The sequence below is a fragment of the Aquarana catesbeiana genome, linkage group LG06, assembly GCF_042186555.1.
Source record: "Aquarana catesbeiana isolate 2022-GZ linkage group LG06, ASM4218655v1, whole genome shotgun sequence".
NCBI classification, from domain to species: Eukaryota; Metazoa; Chordata; class Amphibia; order Anura; family Ranidae; genus Aquarana; species Aquarana catesbeiana.
In genome coordinates this window covers 60,247,688-60,262,682 of record NC_133329.1, presented here as the reverse complement: position 1 = coordinate 60,262,682, position 14,995 = coordinate 60,247,688, and the positions used below count along the sequence as shown (strand labels likewise).

The window sequence follows — 14,995 nt, the reverse complement described above, 5'->3', positions numbered from 1 at the left end:
CCTGCAGCCTTCCCTGCAGCCTTCCCTGCAGCCTTCCCTGTAGCCTTCTTTTGAGGCTGTGGCTCTGGTGTTTCAGTTGTGGCAGGAGGAGGAGGAGGAGGAGGAGGAGGAGGAGGGGGGGGGGGCTGCCTCATGTAGCTGGGTGTTTTGTGTTAGCGTGCCCTGCAGCCCCTTATGGATTGTTTCCCCAAATAGTCGCTCACAAATGAGGCGCTGCTCCCAATCCATCTGAAGAAGCCTGCTGGCTAAGTAGCAGCCATAGGATTCTTCCGCTTCGGGGGGGCTCGTTAAAAAACGGGTGGCCTCTTGCATGAGGCGCAGGGATGCGTCCTGTGTGACCATCCCCTTCCTGGCCCTTTTTTTGGGAAGGTGGAGGGGAGGCACTTGGGATTGGGTCAGGCTCCTACTGGGCCCAGCCACCTCACTTGGCCCAGCCACCTCACTTGGCCCAGCCACCTCACTGGGAGCAGCCACCTCCTGCCTGACACTGGGCCCAGCCTCCTCCAGGATGATGGTGAATCCGGCCTCCTCCAGGCTGTCCATGGGCCCGGTCTCCTCCTGCCTGCCACTCTCCCCACATTCCTCCTGGATGGACTCATCCTGTGTATAAAAAAAGGACAATAGTTTTAGTATATTTTTTTGGGTTCATCAATGACACACAGTTTGCTTCTCATGACTAGCAAATTCAATGTGAATACATCTCTTTAATAAAAGAGTCTAATCAGACACCCTAATTATTTCAAGCAGGTGCCAAACATATTTAGCCACTACTTTTGATATGTATACACAATTTTGAGTGCAAAATTATTTTAGACAATTATAACATCCAGTTAACATCATTAATATTAGTACAGTAAATATTTGTTAAAATAATTTACCTGACTCCAGATGGTCATATCCGGTTCATCCAGGATGGAAGACCCAGCTTGCTCCTCATCAGCCTCTGCTGGGGTGGAGGGAAGGGTGGAGGGAAGGGTTGAAAGTGATGCCCTGGCTTCATTCTGGTCATCAAGAAAACGGAGTTGATTGTAGTACCACAGCCTGGGTACATAAACATCATCTGCTGATGCTCCTGATCTCCTTGATTCCTGGATCTTCCTATGCTCCCTCTTATACATGTTCCTCAAGACCCCAATTTTCTTGAGCACTGTCTCCATTGTTGCTCCCGGGATGGTCGCCTGGACAAAGGACAGAAGTCTCTCCAGCGTTGACTTCCTCACATGCTTTGCATAATACTGAGGGTGTTTCACCTCCCACAAATTCCTCATCTCTCGATATTTCGAAATAAAAGCTGTAAGGAACTCTGGATCCTTAAATAGGGGATTCATTATATCTGGAAAAGAGAAAGTCACAAGACCAAAAACACTTATTATAGGTTTCTGCTAACCCCTCATCATCTTCTCCCTATGTAGGCCTCATCAATCTATCAAGCCATATAGGCCGCTTGCTACAAAGTCATGACCTTAAAACCCCCCAAAAAAAAACAAAGAAAAAAAAAACAATAAAATTACCTTCGTTTTGTAACGTCCTGGTCCACTATCACCTACGCACAGAACGTACGTACGACACGTGCGCAAGGCCCCTCTTTATACACTACGCATGTGTGAAACTCCGCCTGCGTCGCCCGCCCCTGACGTTCGAAATTAACTCATGTTCTCCGCCCCCTAATTCGACGCACAGAACGTACGTACGACACGTGCGCAAGGCCCCTCTTTATACACTACGCATGTGTGAAACTCCGCCTGCGTCGCCCGCCCCTGACGTTCGATTTTAACTCATGTTCTCCGCCCATTTTTAGTTACGGCGCGTAGTGGGGTAAATAATGGCGGAGACACCTGACATGTCCTCAGGTAGTGGAAAAAGCCCGGAGGCTGGAACGTCCACAAAATCTGTGAGGCCTAGATTTAAGGCCTCCAATATGAGTTTTAAAGAAATGGTGGAGATGGTGGCCATTCTTCACAAAGACGACTATGATGGGAAGTATGGGCCGTACGCACGGCCAAATTTGCGCAAGGCCAAAATAATGGTGAAGGTCGTGGACACTTTGCAGGCTTCTTTTGGGGTACAGCGCTCCCGAGATCAACTTCGCAAAAGATGGTCTGACCTGAAACTCAGGGAGCCGGATCAATATAGACGGATCCGGAAAGTGCTTAAAAAAAGTAAGTACTTGTCGTGTTTTTCTCTTGTGTTTATTACCTTGTATACTGCTCCGTGTGCTTTTCCTTCCTATACGATTTTTTTGTTCATCGTTTCAAACGATCTTTTACAAAACCTCGTTACATATCTATAGATAGATCTATGTAAAAATATATATATATATCTAAAAATATATATATATATATCTAAAAAAAATATATATATATATATATATATATATATATATCTAAAAATATATATATATATATATATATATATATATATATATATAAAAATATATATATATATATATATATATATATATATCTAAAAATATATATATATATATATAAGATCAAAAGATTATTAACTATATTTTGAGATATTGATATCTAGATATCTATCTATCCGATATGTCTTTATAATTTTAAATATTGAGGTAAAATAGGAACTCTACACAAACCACTTCACTACAAATGTTAGAAAATGACTATGTACTAAAATATCTGTGTGCTAAGTAGATTAATAATTTTTGGTTTCACATAGGGGAAAAATCACTCAGCCAACAAGAAGACAGTCCACCCCAAGCCAAACATGATTGGGAAATCAGCCCAAGCCCCACTGAGGATGTGGAGGAAGGAGAGGTGGGCGACATGGGCACCCCACCAGGTGAGTGTCTGACACACCAGCTTACGGTAATCTATGCATGGCTGCCTTTTGTTTAATTTAATTTTTCTACTCTATTTTAGGGGATCTGGTTGTGCTTGAGTCAAGCAACAGTGCCACCCCCGAGGATGTGGAGGAATTAGGCTACATGGGCACCCCACCAGGTCGGTGTCTGAGACAACAGCTTTATTATGGTAAGGTAAACTATGTATGTGTGCATATTTCTAAATACATTTTTTGGTTTCATTCCACTTTAGGTACACAAAGTGACTATTTCACTTCTGAAAGTGCCCAACGGCTAATTGGTCAAATAATGGCCTGGAATAAGGACATGGATGAAATGCGGAATCGGCTGGATCGTATGCAGCAGGAAATGAAGGACATGATTGATGTTTTGGGCCGAATATAAATGCCCTTTTTGAAACCCCAAAACATCGATCATGTCCTTCATTTCCTGTTTTGCTGACCCCATTCTGGGCCTTCTCTTTATTTTTTTGGCTGAACATAAATGGCTGTTTAACCTAATTTTAAAAAGGAGGGCTGTTTCTCGAAAATACATTCAAAATCCACAAAAAAATAAAACTTGATTTTCAAAAAAACAACAACCCAAAAAAAAAAAAGATTTTAAATAAAAAAAAAAAGAAAAAATTGATTTTAAAACCCAAAAAAAAAAAAAAATTGATTTTCAAACCAAAAAAAAAAATAGAAAAATTGATTTTAAAAACACAAAAAAAAGAAAAAATTGATTTTAAAAACACAAAAAAAAGAAAAAATTGATTTTAAAAACACAAAAAAAAAAAAGATTTTAAAACACAAAAAAAAAAAAAAAAGATTTTAAAACCAAAAAAAAAACAAAAATTGATTTTCAAACCAAAAAAAATAAAAAAATTGATTTTAAAAACACAAAAAAAAGAAAAAATTGATTTTAAAAACACAAAAAAAAGAAAAAATTGATTTTAAAAAACACAAAAAAAAAAAAAAGATTTTAAAACACAAAAAAAAAAAAAAAAAGATTTTAAAACCAAAAAAAAACAAAAATTGATTTTCAAACCAAAAAAAATAAAAAAATTGATTTTAAAACCAAAAAAAAAAAATATTGATTTTCTCAAAAACAAAATAAAAAAATAAACTGGATTTAAAAAAAAAAAAAAGCCTGTTTGCGAAAATCAAAAAGCCAAAAATATTTTTTTGTGGATTATGTCTAAATATTTAAATATAATTATATTTTTCAAAATTATTAAGATATCATTATATTTTTGTCTATGAACATTTTATACTAAATGCAGAACTGAATGCATAACAACCATTAATAAAAACATCTCCTTATAGGAATTAAATAAATGTGTGGTTTGTTATTTCAATGCTCAGTATCAGTTTGGTTAGAATTGTCAAAAAGTTGTTTACAGTGGCAATGGAGCTTTTATTTAGACATTTAAAATGAAAATACAGTTGGCACTACAACTGCTCGACCATAACCTAGGAGAAAGCCCAAAAGAAAGGCAAGCAAGAAATATAATTCAAGATTTCATCCATATTTTTTTTATTTTAAAAAATTAAATATCATGGCCCATTGCAATGGCCCCCCTACCCATAAAATAATTAACATATTGCTGTCTAACTTGACGGGCACTTTGGGGGGCCAAGCCAGTACGGACATTATCCAGGCCCGTAAGGTTGTCATCTATAAGTCCGGCCTCAGGCCCAACTGTGCCTATATAATTCTGAGAATGTTTGTTTAAAAAGTTGTGCAGAATGCAGCACGATAAAATGATAAAATTAAGTTTGTATTCCGCCAAATTAATGGCTGTTTGAAACAGGCGGAACCGGCTGGCCAGAATTCCAAACGCATTCTCAACCACTCTTCTAGCTCTGGCCAGCCGGAAATTAAAAACCCTCCTCTCCGGGGTGAGGGTTCTTTGGGGGAATGGCCTCATGAGGTGCTTGCTCAGAGCGAAGGCTTCATCGGCAATGAAGACAAAGGGGAGTCCTTCCACATTATCCGCATCAGGTGGCAATCCCAGGCCACCACTCTGGAGACGCTGGCAGAACTCCGTCTGGGCAAATACTCCTCCATCCGACATCCGGCCATTCTTCCCCACGTCCACATATAAAAATTCATAGTGTGCAGACACCACCGCCATTAAAACAATACTGTGGAACCCTTTATAATTGAAATAGTATGACCCCGAATGGGGTGGTGGCACAATGTGGACATGTTTCCCATCTATAGCCCCTCCACAATTGGGAAAGTCCCAACGGCTGGCAAAATGGGATGCCACAGTCTGCCATTCCTGTGGCGTTGAAGGAAACTGGGGAATCAAACAAGAAAACCAAAATCAATTAATTTGGAAGCTAACATTGCAATAAAATTAGACAATTCAAAACATTATTCCCCAGCATCAGTATAACATTAAATAATTTAATTCTTCTGGAAAAACTAATATGGAAAGGCACACTTATCAGATTGCTCACCCCCTCTGATGGAACATTGATTACATTTTAGGGGGTTGTGAAATCCGTAAAATAGATTTCTTTTAGGACACGCAGGAATTTAGGGACTAAAAAGGCTACAAGACTGCAGTTGTCGCACTCTGCAGTTGCAGTTGCTAACCAGCTTACAGTAAATGAGGTAATGTAAAAAGGCATTCATGTTGCAAGGAGTACACAATCACATGCAAGGGCAATTAATGAGGCTTGCATATGATTTGATGATGGAAATCAGCAGAGCTTCTGCTCATTTACTAAAGCACTGGAACAAATGCACTTGTAGAGTGCACATGCATTTTGCAAAGTGCAACATATATTTTCTTTAGACAAATCAACACCACAGAACATTCAAGCAAATTTTTACGAGGGGGGGGGGGGGGGGGTTGGGAAATCTAGCTAATTGCTAATTAGCAGCACACTATTTGGAGTGAGTTTAGGTGGGGGGGGGTTGGGAAATCTAGCTAATTGCTAATTAGCAGCACACTATTTGGAGTGAGTTTAGGTGGGGGGGGGGGGGTTGGGAAATCTAGCTAATTGCTAATTAGCAGCACACTATTTGGAGTGAGTTTAGGTGGGGGGGGGTTGGGAAATCTAGCTAATTGCTAATTAGCAGCACACTATTTGGAGTGAGTTTAGGTGGGGGGGGGGTTGGGAAATCTAGCTAATTGCTAATTAGCAGCACACTATTTGGAGTGAGTTTAGGTGGGGGGGGTTGGGAAATCTAGCTAATTGCTAATTAGCAGCACACTATTTGGAGTGAGTTTAGGTGGGGGGGGGGGTTGGGAAATCTAGCTAATTGCTAATTAGCAGCACACTATTTGGAGTGAGTTTAGGTGGGGGGGGGTTGGGAAATCTAGCTAATTGCTAATTAGCAGCACACTATTTGGAGTGAGTTTAGGTGGGGGGGGGGGTTGGGAAATCTAGCTAATTGCTAATTAGCAGCACACTATTTGGAGTGAGTTTAGGTGGGGGGGGGTTGGGAAATCTAGCTAATTGCTAATTAGCAGCACACTATTTGGAGTGAGTTTAGGTGGGGGGGGGGGTTGGGAAATCTAGCTAATTGCTAATTAGCAGCACACTATTTGGAGTGAGTTTAGGTGGGGGGGGGGGGTTGGGAAATCTAGCTACTTGCTAATTATAAGCACACTAAATACACTCAAACAAAATACATTCAAAATGAGTAGACTAGGTAGATATGTTCCCATCACTGCATGCTGGGGAGGTTATTGAAGGAAAATATACATGCATGACAAAAAATAACAGGAAAAAAATCCAGCATGTGTGAGGATAAAAAGGGGACATTCACACTATATTGCAATGATGGTAAGTAGTGTTTGAAGCAATAAATACATTACATTATCAAAGATTACATAAAAGAACATGTGATGCTAATAAAAGCAAAATATCTTACCTTAATATAGTCCTTCTGCAGGACCTGGATGATGGCAGAACAGGTCTCTGGGATAATGATCCCCAGAGCCTGGGGGGAGATGCCTGTCGAGAACTTAAGGTCCTGCAGGCTTCTCCCTGTGGCCAAATACCGCAAGGTAGCGACCAGCCTCTGCTCCGGAGTGATGGCTTGCCTCATGCAGGTATCCTGCCTGCTGATATAGGGGGTCAGCAAAGCCACCAAACGGTCAAAAACGGGGTCCGTCATCCGGAGAAAGTTCCTGAAATCCTCAGGATTATTCTCACGGATCTCACGGAGCAATGGCATGTGACAGAACTGGTCACGCTGGAGCATCCAATTCTTGGTCCATGAACTCCTCCTCGCCCTGTTCATGGACTGGTCTTGGGCTGAAGAATAAACTACAGCACCAAACACATACAATGCACGAGCTCGACGACGAGTACGTACAGGTAACATGGTTTCAAAACGGTCGGCTGGTCAGAACGCACTAAACAGAACGCACTGAAGAACAGCAAGGCCTGTGAACGACCTGAAAATCAGGAACGAGCGGCCAATAAAACAAAGATTTCTCAATGCCAACTGACCAAACGCACTGAAAAGCAGATACAAACCTCACAAGCACAGACTGAACAACAGTTAAAACGAACTGAAAAATACGAGTCTCACAAGCGCGAATCGTCTCTCACCAAACTTCTACTAACACGAGATAAACACGAGATTAGCAGAAGGAGCCCAAAGGGTGTCGTACGGGCTATTGAACTTCCGTTTTATAGTCTCGTCGGACTTGGTCTACGTCACCGCGTACTAAGCTGTCGTACTTTTGTGTGATCGTGTGTGGGCAAGTCCGTTCGTAAGAAAGTCTGCCGCAAGTCCGCCGAAGGTACGCCGGAAGTATGTCGGACAGGCTGTCCGACTTTTGTAGCTGAAAAGTCCGACCGTGTGTACGCGGCATAAGGAGTACAGACAATATATAGTAAAACAGAGTTTAATATCGCTATATGTATATATGAAAACATATGTATAAAAAAGAGAGTGATAATAGTATAGAACTATTACAAAGGCTCCGATAAAGCCATATATATGTATACAGCAGAGTCTCACCTTGTGAGAGGTAATGCAAGCCAAACGAATCTTGTGAAAAACGATCACAAGTTGTTTCCTTACAAACCAACCACCAAGAGGAACGTAGCAGGCAGGGCTATACTGGGATTTTAAAAGTACCAATAAAAGCAGCTTGGCAGCAGTCAAACGAAAGCCATCTATAGAGGAAAAGACATAACTTAGTGTAACCAGTAAGCCCCCATACAAGGGGTGTAACCACCAGAAGTATGCCATAGCTAGAGTTAAAGCCAGAGGAAAATCTTACCAGGGAGCTTGTGGTGGTATGGATGACGCCCAGGAACCAGAGCGCCATCAACAAGAGTGGCGTGGTAGTAGGCTAAACTGTTAGCCTTTAATACACGCCCCAATCAGGTGTGCATCTAGTGCATCACCTGACTCGGCCAGGCAGGGCTGCGCGCGCATCCACAGCGAACCGCTCATGCGCAGTAGCCAAAAGGCCAACTGCCATAGACACGGATGTGTGGAAGGAGCGCAGTCCTAAAGGTAGCAGGACCGGGAGCTCCCCCAGTGGCTCCTCCTAGGTAACGGCGCTAAAGGCGCTGTATGAGGCAGATGACACTAGCCTGAAGATGGTATAACAAACGATGAGGAGGTCCACGACGCACACCTAAGGGGAAAGACACAAGCCTGCACCCAAAGCCGCAAAATCCGTTTCCTATGGAGCGGAATGCGGCTACCTGGCCACACATGTGGTTTAGTACACCAGCAAGTCGGCAGGGTCCAAAGGCTAGCAGTACCCGGGTCCTCATTGCAAGCCCGAAACGCAGGGCCAGTCAACACAGGTACATAGTAATGACTATGAAAGGGGATTCAACTCTTTCATAGTGCATAAAAAATGAATAACAAAATAATAATAATCATATACATCAATCTGCAGACATTTAGCGAAATACAGTGTGACTCAGATTGGAATTTCCTGACAGTGAAAGACAGTATGAATGAAGGAAACATCTGGGATAACAGAAATTAACTCAATCAAGGTATGTTCAACAATATCTAACGGGTAGGGAACCCCAAAAGCAGGGGAAGGGACAGGAGGATCATCAGCCTACAAAGAGGAAAAGTGGACTGATAATGTATATCGATACTATATGCTCACTGTAATAAATCAAAGATTTGTCCTTTTAAAATCGACAGAGGTCGTTATCAAAGGAAAGATTTGTAAGATTGTACTTCATTAATCCCTGGCCAACGTGTGGCATTCAAATGTTCAATTCACTTTGCCTCATGCTGAAGTATCCTCCTATCCCAATCGCCCCCTCTTGGGTCTTGTGGGATCACTGCCAAAGCAATGAAAGTTGCAACAGAAGTGTCGAATCTATGACAAAGATCAAGATGTCTGCTAATAGGGCTGAGCATCTTCCCATTAGTTGAGTAATAAACGTGATCGCGTATCCTTTGCCAGAATTGGCGGATGGTCTTGCCAACATAAAAGACCCCACATTTGCAAGTCATCAGATAGACCACCCCCTGGGAATGTGGGTAAAACATCTCGCCATTAGGTAGTTGGAATCTACGACCCGTGGAGACCCAAGAACAGAAGGAACAATGACCACATGTATGCATGCCCACTTGGTTGATCGTGTGATCCTGTAAAGGGACAAAATGACTTTTGGTCAGTTTGTCACGTAGGGAAGGTGCTCTTTTGAACACAATTTCAGGGTGGTCGCTGACGTATTTGCTCAGAATAGGGCCATCACCTGACAATTTCAGGGTGGTCGCTGACGTATTTGCTCAGAATAGGGTCCTCACATGAGGACCCTATTCTGAGCAAATACGTCAGCGACCACCCTGAAATTGTGTTCAAAAGAGCACCTTCCCTACGTGACAAACTGACCAGATTGGGATAGGAGGATACTTCAGCATGAGGCAAAGTGAATTGAACGTTTGAATGCCACACGTTGGCCAGGGATTAATGAAGTACAATCTTACAAATCTTTCCTTTGATAATGACCTCTGTCGATTTTAAAAGGACAAATCTTTGATTTATTACAGTGAGCATATAGTATCGATATACATTATCAGTCCACTTCTCCTCTTTGTAGGCTGATGATCCTCCTGTCCCTTCCCCTGCTTTTGGGGTTCCCTACCTGTTAGATATTGTTGAACATACCTTGATTGAGTTGAATTTCTGTTATCCAGATGTTTCCTTCATTCATACTGTCTTTCACTGTCAGGAAATTCCAATCTGAGTCACACTGTATTTCGCTAAATGTCTGCAGATTGATGTATATGATTATTATTATTTTGTTATTCATTTTTTATGCACTATGAAAGAGTTGAATCCCCTTTCATAGTCATTACTATGTACCTGTGTTGACTGGCCCTGCGTTTCGGGCTTGCAATGAGGACCCGGGTGCTGCTAGCCTTTGGACTCTGCCCACTTGCTGGTGTACTAAACCACATGTGCGGCCAGGTAGCCGCATTCCGCTCCATAGGAGATGGATTTTGCGGCTTTGGGTACAGGCTTGTGTCTTTCCCCCTAGGTGTGCGTCGTGGACCTCCTCATCGTTTGTTATACCATCTTCAGGCTAGTGTCATCTGCCTCATACAGCGCCTTTAGCGCCGTTACCTAGGAGGAGCCACTAGGGGGAGCTCCCGGTCCTGCTACCTTTAGGACTGCGCTCCTTCCACACGTCCGTGTCTATGGCAGTCGGCCTTTTGGCTACTGCACATGCGCGGTTCGCTGTGGTTGCGCGCGCAGCCCTGCCTGCCTGCACTAGATGCACACCTGATTGGGGCGTGTATTAAAGGCTAACAGTTTAGCCTACTACCACGCCACTCTTGTTGATGGCGCTCTGGTTCCTGGGCGTCATCCATACCACCACAAGCTGCCTGGTAAGATTTTCCTCTGGCTTTAACTCTAGCTATGGCATACTTAATCTTGGTGGTTACACCCCTTGTATGGGGGCTTACTGGTTACACTAAGTTATGTCTTTTCCTCTATAGATGGCTTTCGTTTGACTGCTGCCAAGCTGCTTTTATTGGTACTTTTAAAATCCCAGTATAGCCCTGCCTGCTACGTTCCTCTTGCTGGTTGGTTTGTAAGGAAACCGCTTGTGATCGTTTTTCACAAGATTCGTTTAGCTTGCATTACCTCTCACAAGGTGAGACTCTGCTGTATACATATGTATGGCTTTATCGGAGCCTTTGTAATAGTTCTATACTATTATCACTCTCTTTTTTATACATATGTTTTCATATATACATATAGCGATATTAAACTCTGTTTTACTATATATTGTCTGTACTCCTTAGAATCTATGCTATTGGTTATTCAATTTAGCTTGGCTATCTGGAAGCCGATTATGGCAATATACACTTCCCCAGTTATTGGCAGATCTCATTTCTTTCTGAGGTAGGCTTAATTGTACATGCCTCTGTAACATCATTAGTCCTTTTATTCCATCTAGTGTCTGCTCACCTCGTCATCTTGTTTTTTCCCCTCCCCTTCTTTTTCTTTTTTCCCCCCTCCCCCTATCCCTCTTTTATTCCCCCCCCTCCCCCTTTTCCCTCATTCACCCCCTCCAACCCTATTTCCCCTCCGCCCTTTTTCCTCCCCCTTTTCTCTTTTGCCCCCCCCTCCCTTCCTTCCCCCGATTCCCCTTCCCACCCCCCCCCCCCTTCCGCCAACCCCCCATCTCTTTTTTTCTCTCATTTTCTCCCTTTTTTCTTTTTCTTTTTGTTTTCCTCTCATATGGAGTGTTGCCACAATTTTACCACCTTCTAAACTTTATTTGGCTCTATATAACTTTTTTTGTCAGCCGGGACTTTTTATTCTATCGCCTTCCCGGGTTCTACACCTGCTATGGATTCATTACCAGACACGTCCCCGCATGTGATTGTTTGTCACCTTATGCTTTTTGGCTGTTAGGTCCACTGACTGGTTTCCCCATGGTGTTCACGGATATTGATTGAGACGCGTTACTAACAAGGTTTAAAGTGAATATTAACATTTTGTATTACTTTTGTGTTTGTCTCCTCTCTCTCCCTATTACAGGTGACTCAAACGGGCTCCTGAAGATGCATTCAATTGCGAAACATGTAGAGCTATATCAGTTTGATGTCTTATATGCTGAGTAGTGTGTTATGTCTTCCCTTGTTTTAAGGGATACCCCTCTGTAGGCTTGCACCTATGTTTGAGAGAGTACCAACTAGTGCTTTGCAATTTATTGCAATGTTTTAATATGTATGTGTTTTTGTTTTTTTGTACTTTTTGTATAATAAAATACCTATATTGAATTTTATGATTGGTGCCTACAAAGTCCATTTTTTCACTCCCTTGGGTGTTTTTTTGAGAATTTGTAGATTTAGGACGTTGGCACTGCTCTACCTATGAAATCTCCACATCCTGTGGTGAGATTTGTTACCCCGTTTCCTGCTCTAACATGCCCTTGTGATCACAAATGTCTGCAATGCGCAGGAGACCTTTATTGGTCCACCAGTTGAAATTATGAGGAGTGAGGCCTAGGGTGAAATCTTTGTTTTACAACAAAGGGGCCAATGGGCCACGCGGGGACTTGAACAAATGAGATTAAGATACTCCCAAATGCTAAATGATAGGGAGAGAGAGGGGCATAAAATCATAGGTCGGCCCGAGTCAGTATCCACATGATAAGGGATATCAAATTGGATGGAGATGAAAGTAATTCTATATGCAGCCACAATGAGTGGGGCTGAGAGGAGTGGAACCTGATAAACTGGGACAGTTGAGCGGCACAGAAATATTTGAGCAGGTCAGGGACTCCTAGACCACCCTTCATTTTTGGGTTATATAATGTGCGTCTATTCACCCTAGGCCTCTTGTCACCCCAGAGAAACTGAAAGAGCCTTCTTTGAAAATGTAATAAATCGGTTCTGACCAGAGCAATAGGCAAAGTGAGAAAAAGGTACAGAATCCTGGGAAGGATATTCATCTTTATAGAGTTTTGTCTGCCGAACCACGATGGAGTATAGATCTGTCAGTTAAACAAGTCTGCAGTTAAGCGCTTATAGAGTGCAGGGTAATTTTGGGAATACAGGGTGTGTATGGAGGGAGTTAGACATATACCTAAATAGGAGAAAGCAACAGGTTCCCAAGCAAACTTGTATGAAAGTTGGAGGGCTTTCATTATCCGATCCAGTAGGGAGATATTTAGTGCTCTGGATTTTTCCTGATTAATTGAGAGACCAGGGAGCTGTGAGAAGGGCTGTAATATGTCATAGAGATTGGGAAGGGTGGTGATGGGCATGGAGACCATCAGTAGGATATCATCCGCAAGAAATGCGCATTTATGTTCCCTGTGCCCACATTCTATACCTTTTATGTCTGGGCACTAGAGGATTTTGATAGCTAACGGTTCTATAGCCAGTACAAACAATAAAGGTGATAGTGGGCAGCCCTGGCAAGTCCCCCTTTGAATTGGAAAGGAGTTAGCTATTAATCATTAAAGACGCTGTAGGGGAACTGTACATTACTTTTTGAGTCGACAAAAACTGCGGACCAAATCTGTATCTAGATAAGACATAGAAGAGGTAGTCCCATGATAAAAAATCAAAGGCCTTCCAAATATCTAGGGATAGCAGCATGCCTCGTCTAGGCCCCTTCCCATCCCAATCTGGATAGACAGCTGAAATAATGTCTATTATTCTCCTGGTCTGGTCAGACGCCTGGCGGCCAGGAATGAATCCTGCTTGATCAGGATGTAAGAGCAAGAAAAGAATTCAGTCTACAGACCAATATTTTGGACATTATTTTCAAATCCACATTTATCAAGGCTATTGGGCGGTAATTGGAGCAATCTCCATGGTCCTTACTTGGTTTCGCTATGCCGTGTATATACACCATATTTTCATGAGCTGGGATGCAATCACCCCTATGGATGTCATTGAAATAGGTGCATAAGTGAGGGAATCTCTTAATATTTCTAGGTTGGGGAGTTAAAGCCATTGATGTTAAGGGTAGAAATGGAATATGTGGAGTCCTGTGTCTTATCCATCGTGGTGGGGCAGAGCACTCTCAGCTGGATATTTGTATTATGTTGTCAGGAGCCAAACGTTGGATATTGCAGCAATCTTCTCTTGTTGGGGTGGGCCGTCAGAACCAGAGCCCGGGGTCGGAGTCCAATGTGAGGGTAGGAGGGGAAACACAGAAAAAGGGTAAGAAAGTGAAAGCGAAAAGGAGAACATGTTATATGGCCATTTGACAGTTATGCAAAGTATTATAGTCATTAAATCGTACAAGTAGCAATGGGCTGGAGCCCTCCCTGGGGTCAAAGCCCAGGGCTCAAAACATGAAGTTGCCTCCATCATCTGGTAAACTCAAGATCATAGGAAGGGCATGTATATTCACCCCGGCTCAATATCAAAAACTCAAGAATAAAAATCAGAAGGCAGGTATAGGTGAGAGAATTGGCTAAAAAACAATAAACTCATCTTCAATGGTTAGGTAATGTCTGGGTGTTATCCAAGGTCCATCTAGGGTAAGCCCAAATCAAATAAAGCACACTTTGTGGACCGCAGATCAACCAATAAAACTATAGAGGAGTAACCAAGGTTAATCTATAATTATATAATCAGTTATCAGAACAGTAAACTCATCAACAATTAACTGAAGAAGGACGTGGTGAGTCTGGAGTGGTAGTGGTCATACCACTACGATCAACAGGAGGGATGAATTTCCTGCACAGTGTAGATTTGGGTAATCCCCCAGGAATGCCATGGGGGAAAGGGGTGGCAGTTCCTTCAGGTGTTGGGTGGGGACCTTCTAGCTGGTTGCGACCTCTGTGCCGACCACAACGGGGACAGGGGGCGGGTCATCTGACGCTGAGGGGAAGATGTTTGCGGTTTCTCTGGAAATGATGCCCAACTCCAGCAGCAGATCATCTCCATCTTAGAAAGTGGGGTTTGCCTCTATAAATGAAAGACAGTTTAAACGGGAATGACCATCTATATTTGATCCGTTGATTGAGTAGTTGCTGCAGTAGTGGCTTCAGGTTTCTCCGTTTCTGAATGGTCGATGGAGCAATATCATTGAATAATTGTATGGGCGCGTCATAGAGGAGTAAATCCTGCTTATTTCTGGCTGCCAGCATTATTTTTTCTTTTATGTTGTAGTAGTGTGGTTTGGCAATCACATCTCGCGGCAGACCGTCTGCCTTAGGGGCCGTCAGGGCACGATGGATCCTATCAATT

The 14,995-nt window shown here is 42.6% G+C and overlaps 1 pseudogene; it reads right to left on the bottom strand.

Moving 5' to 3' along the window:
* Positions 1–14,995, bottom strand: part of LOC141147971 (interferon-induced very large GTPase 1-like) — a 75,744-nt pseudogene that overhangs the window by 10,384 nt on the left and 50,365 nt on the right.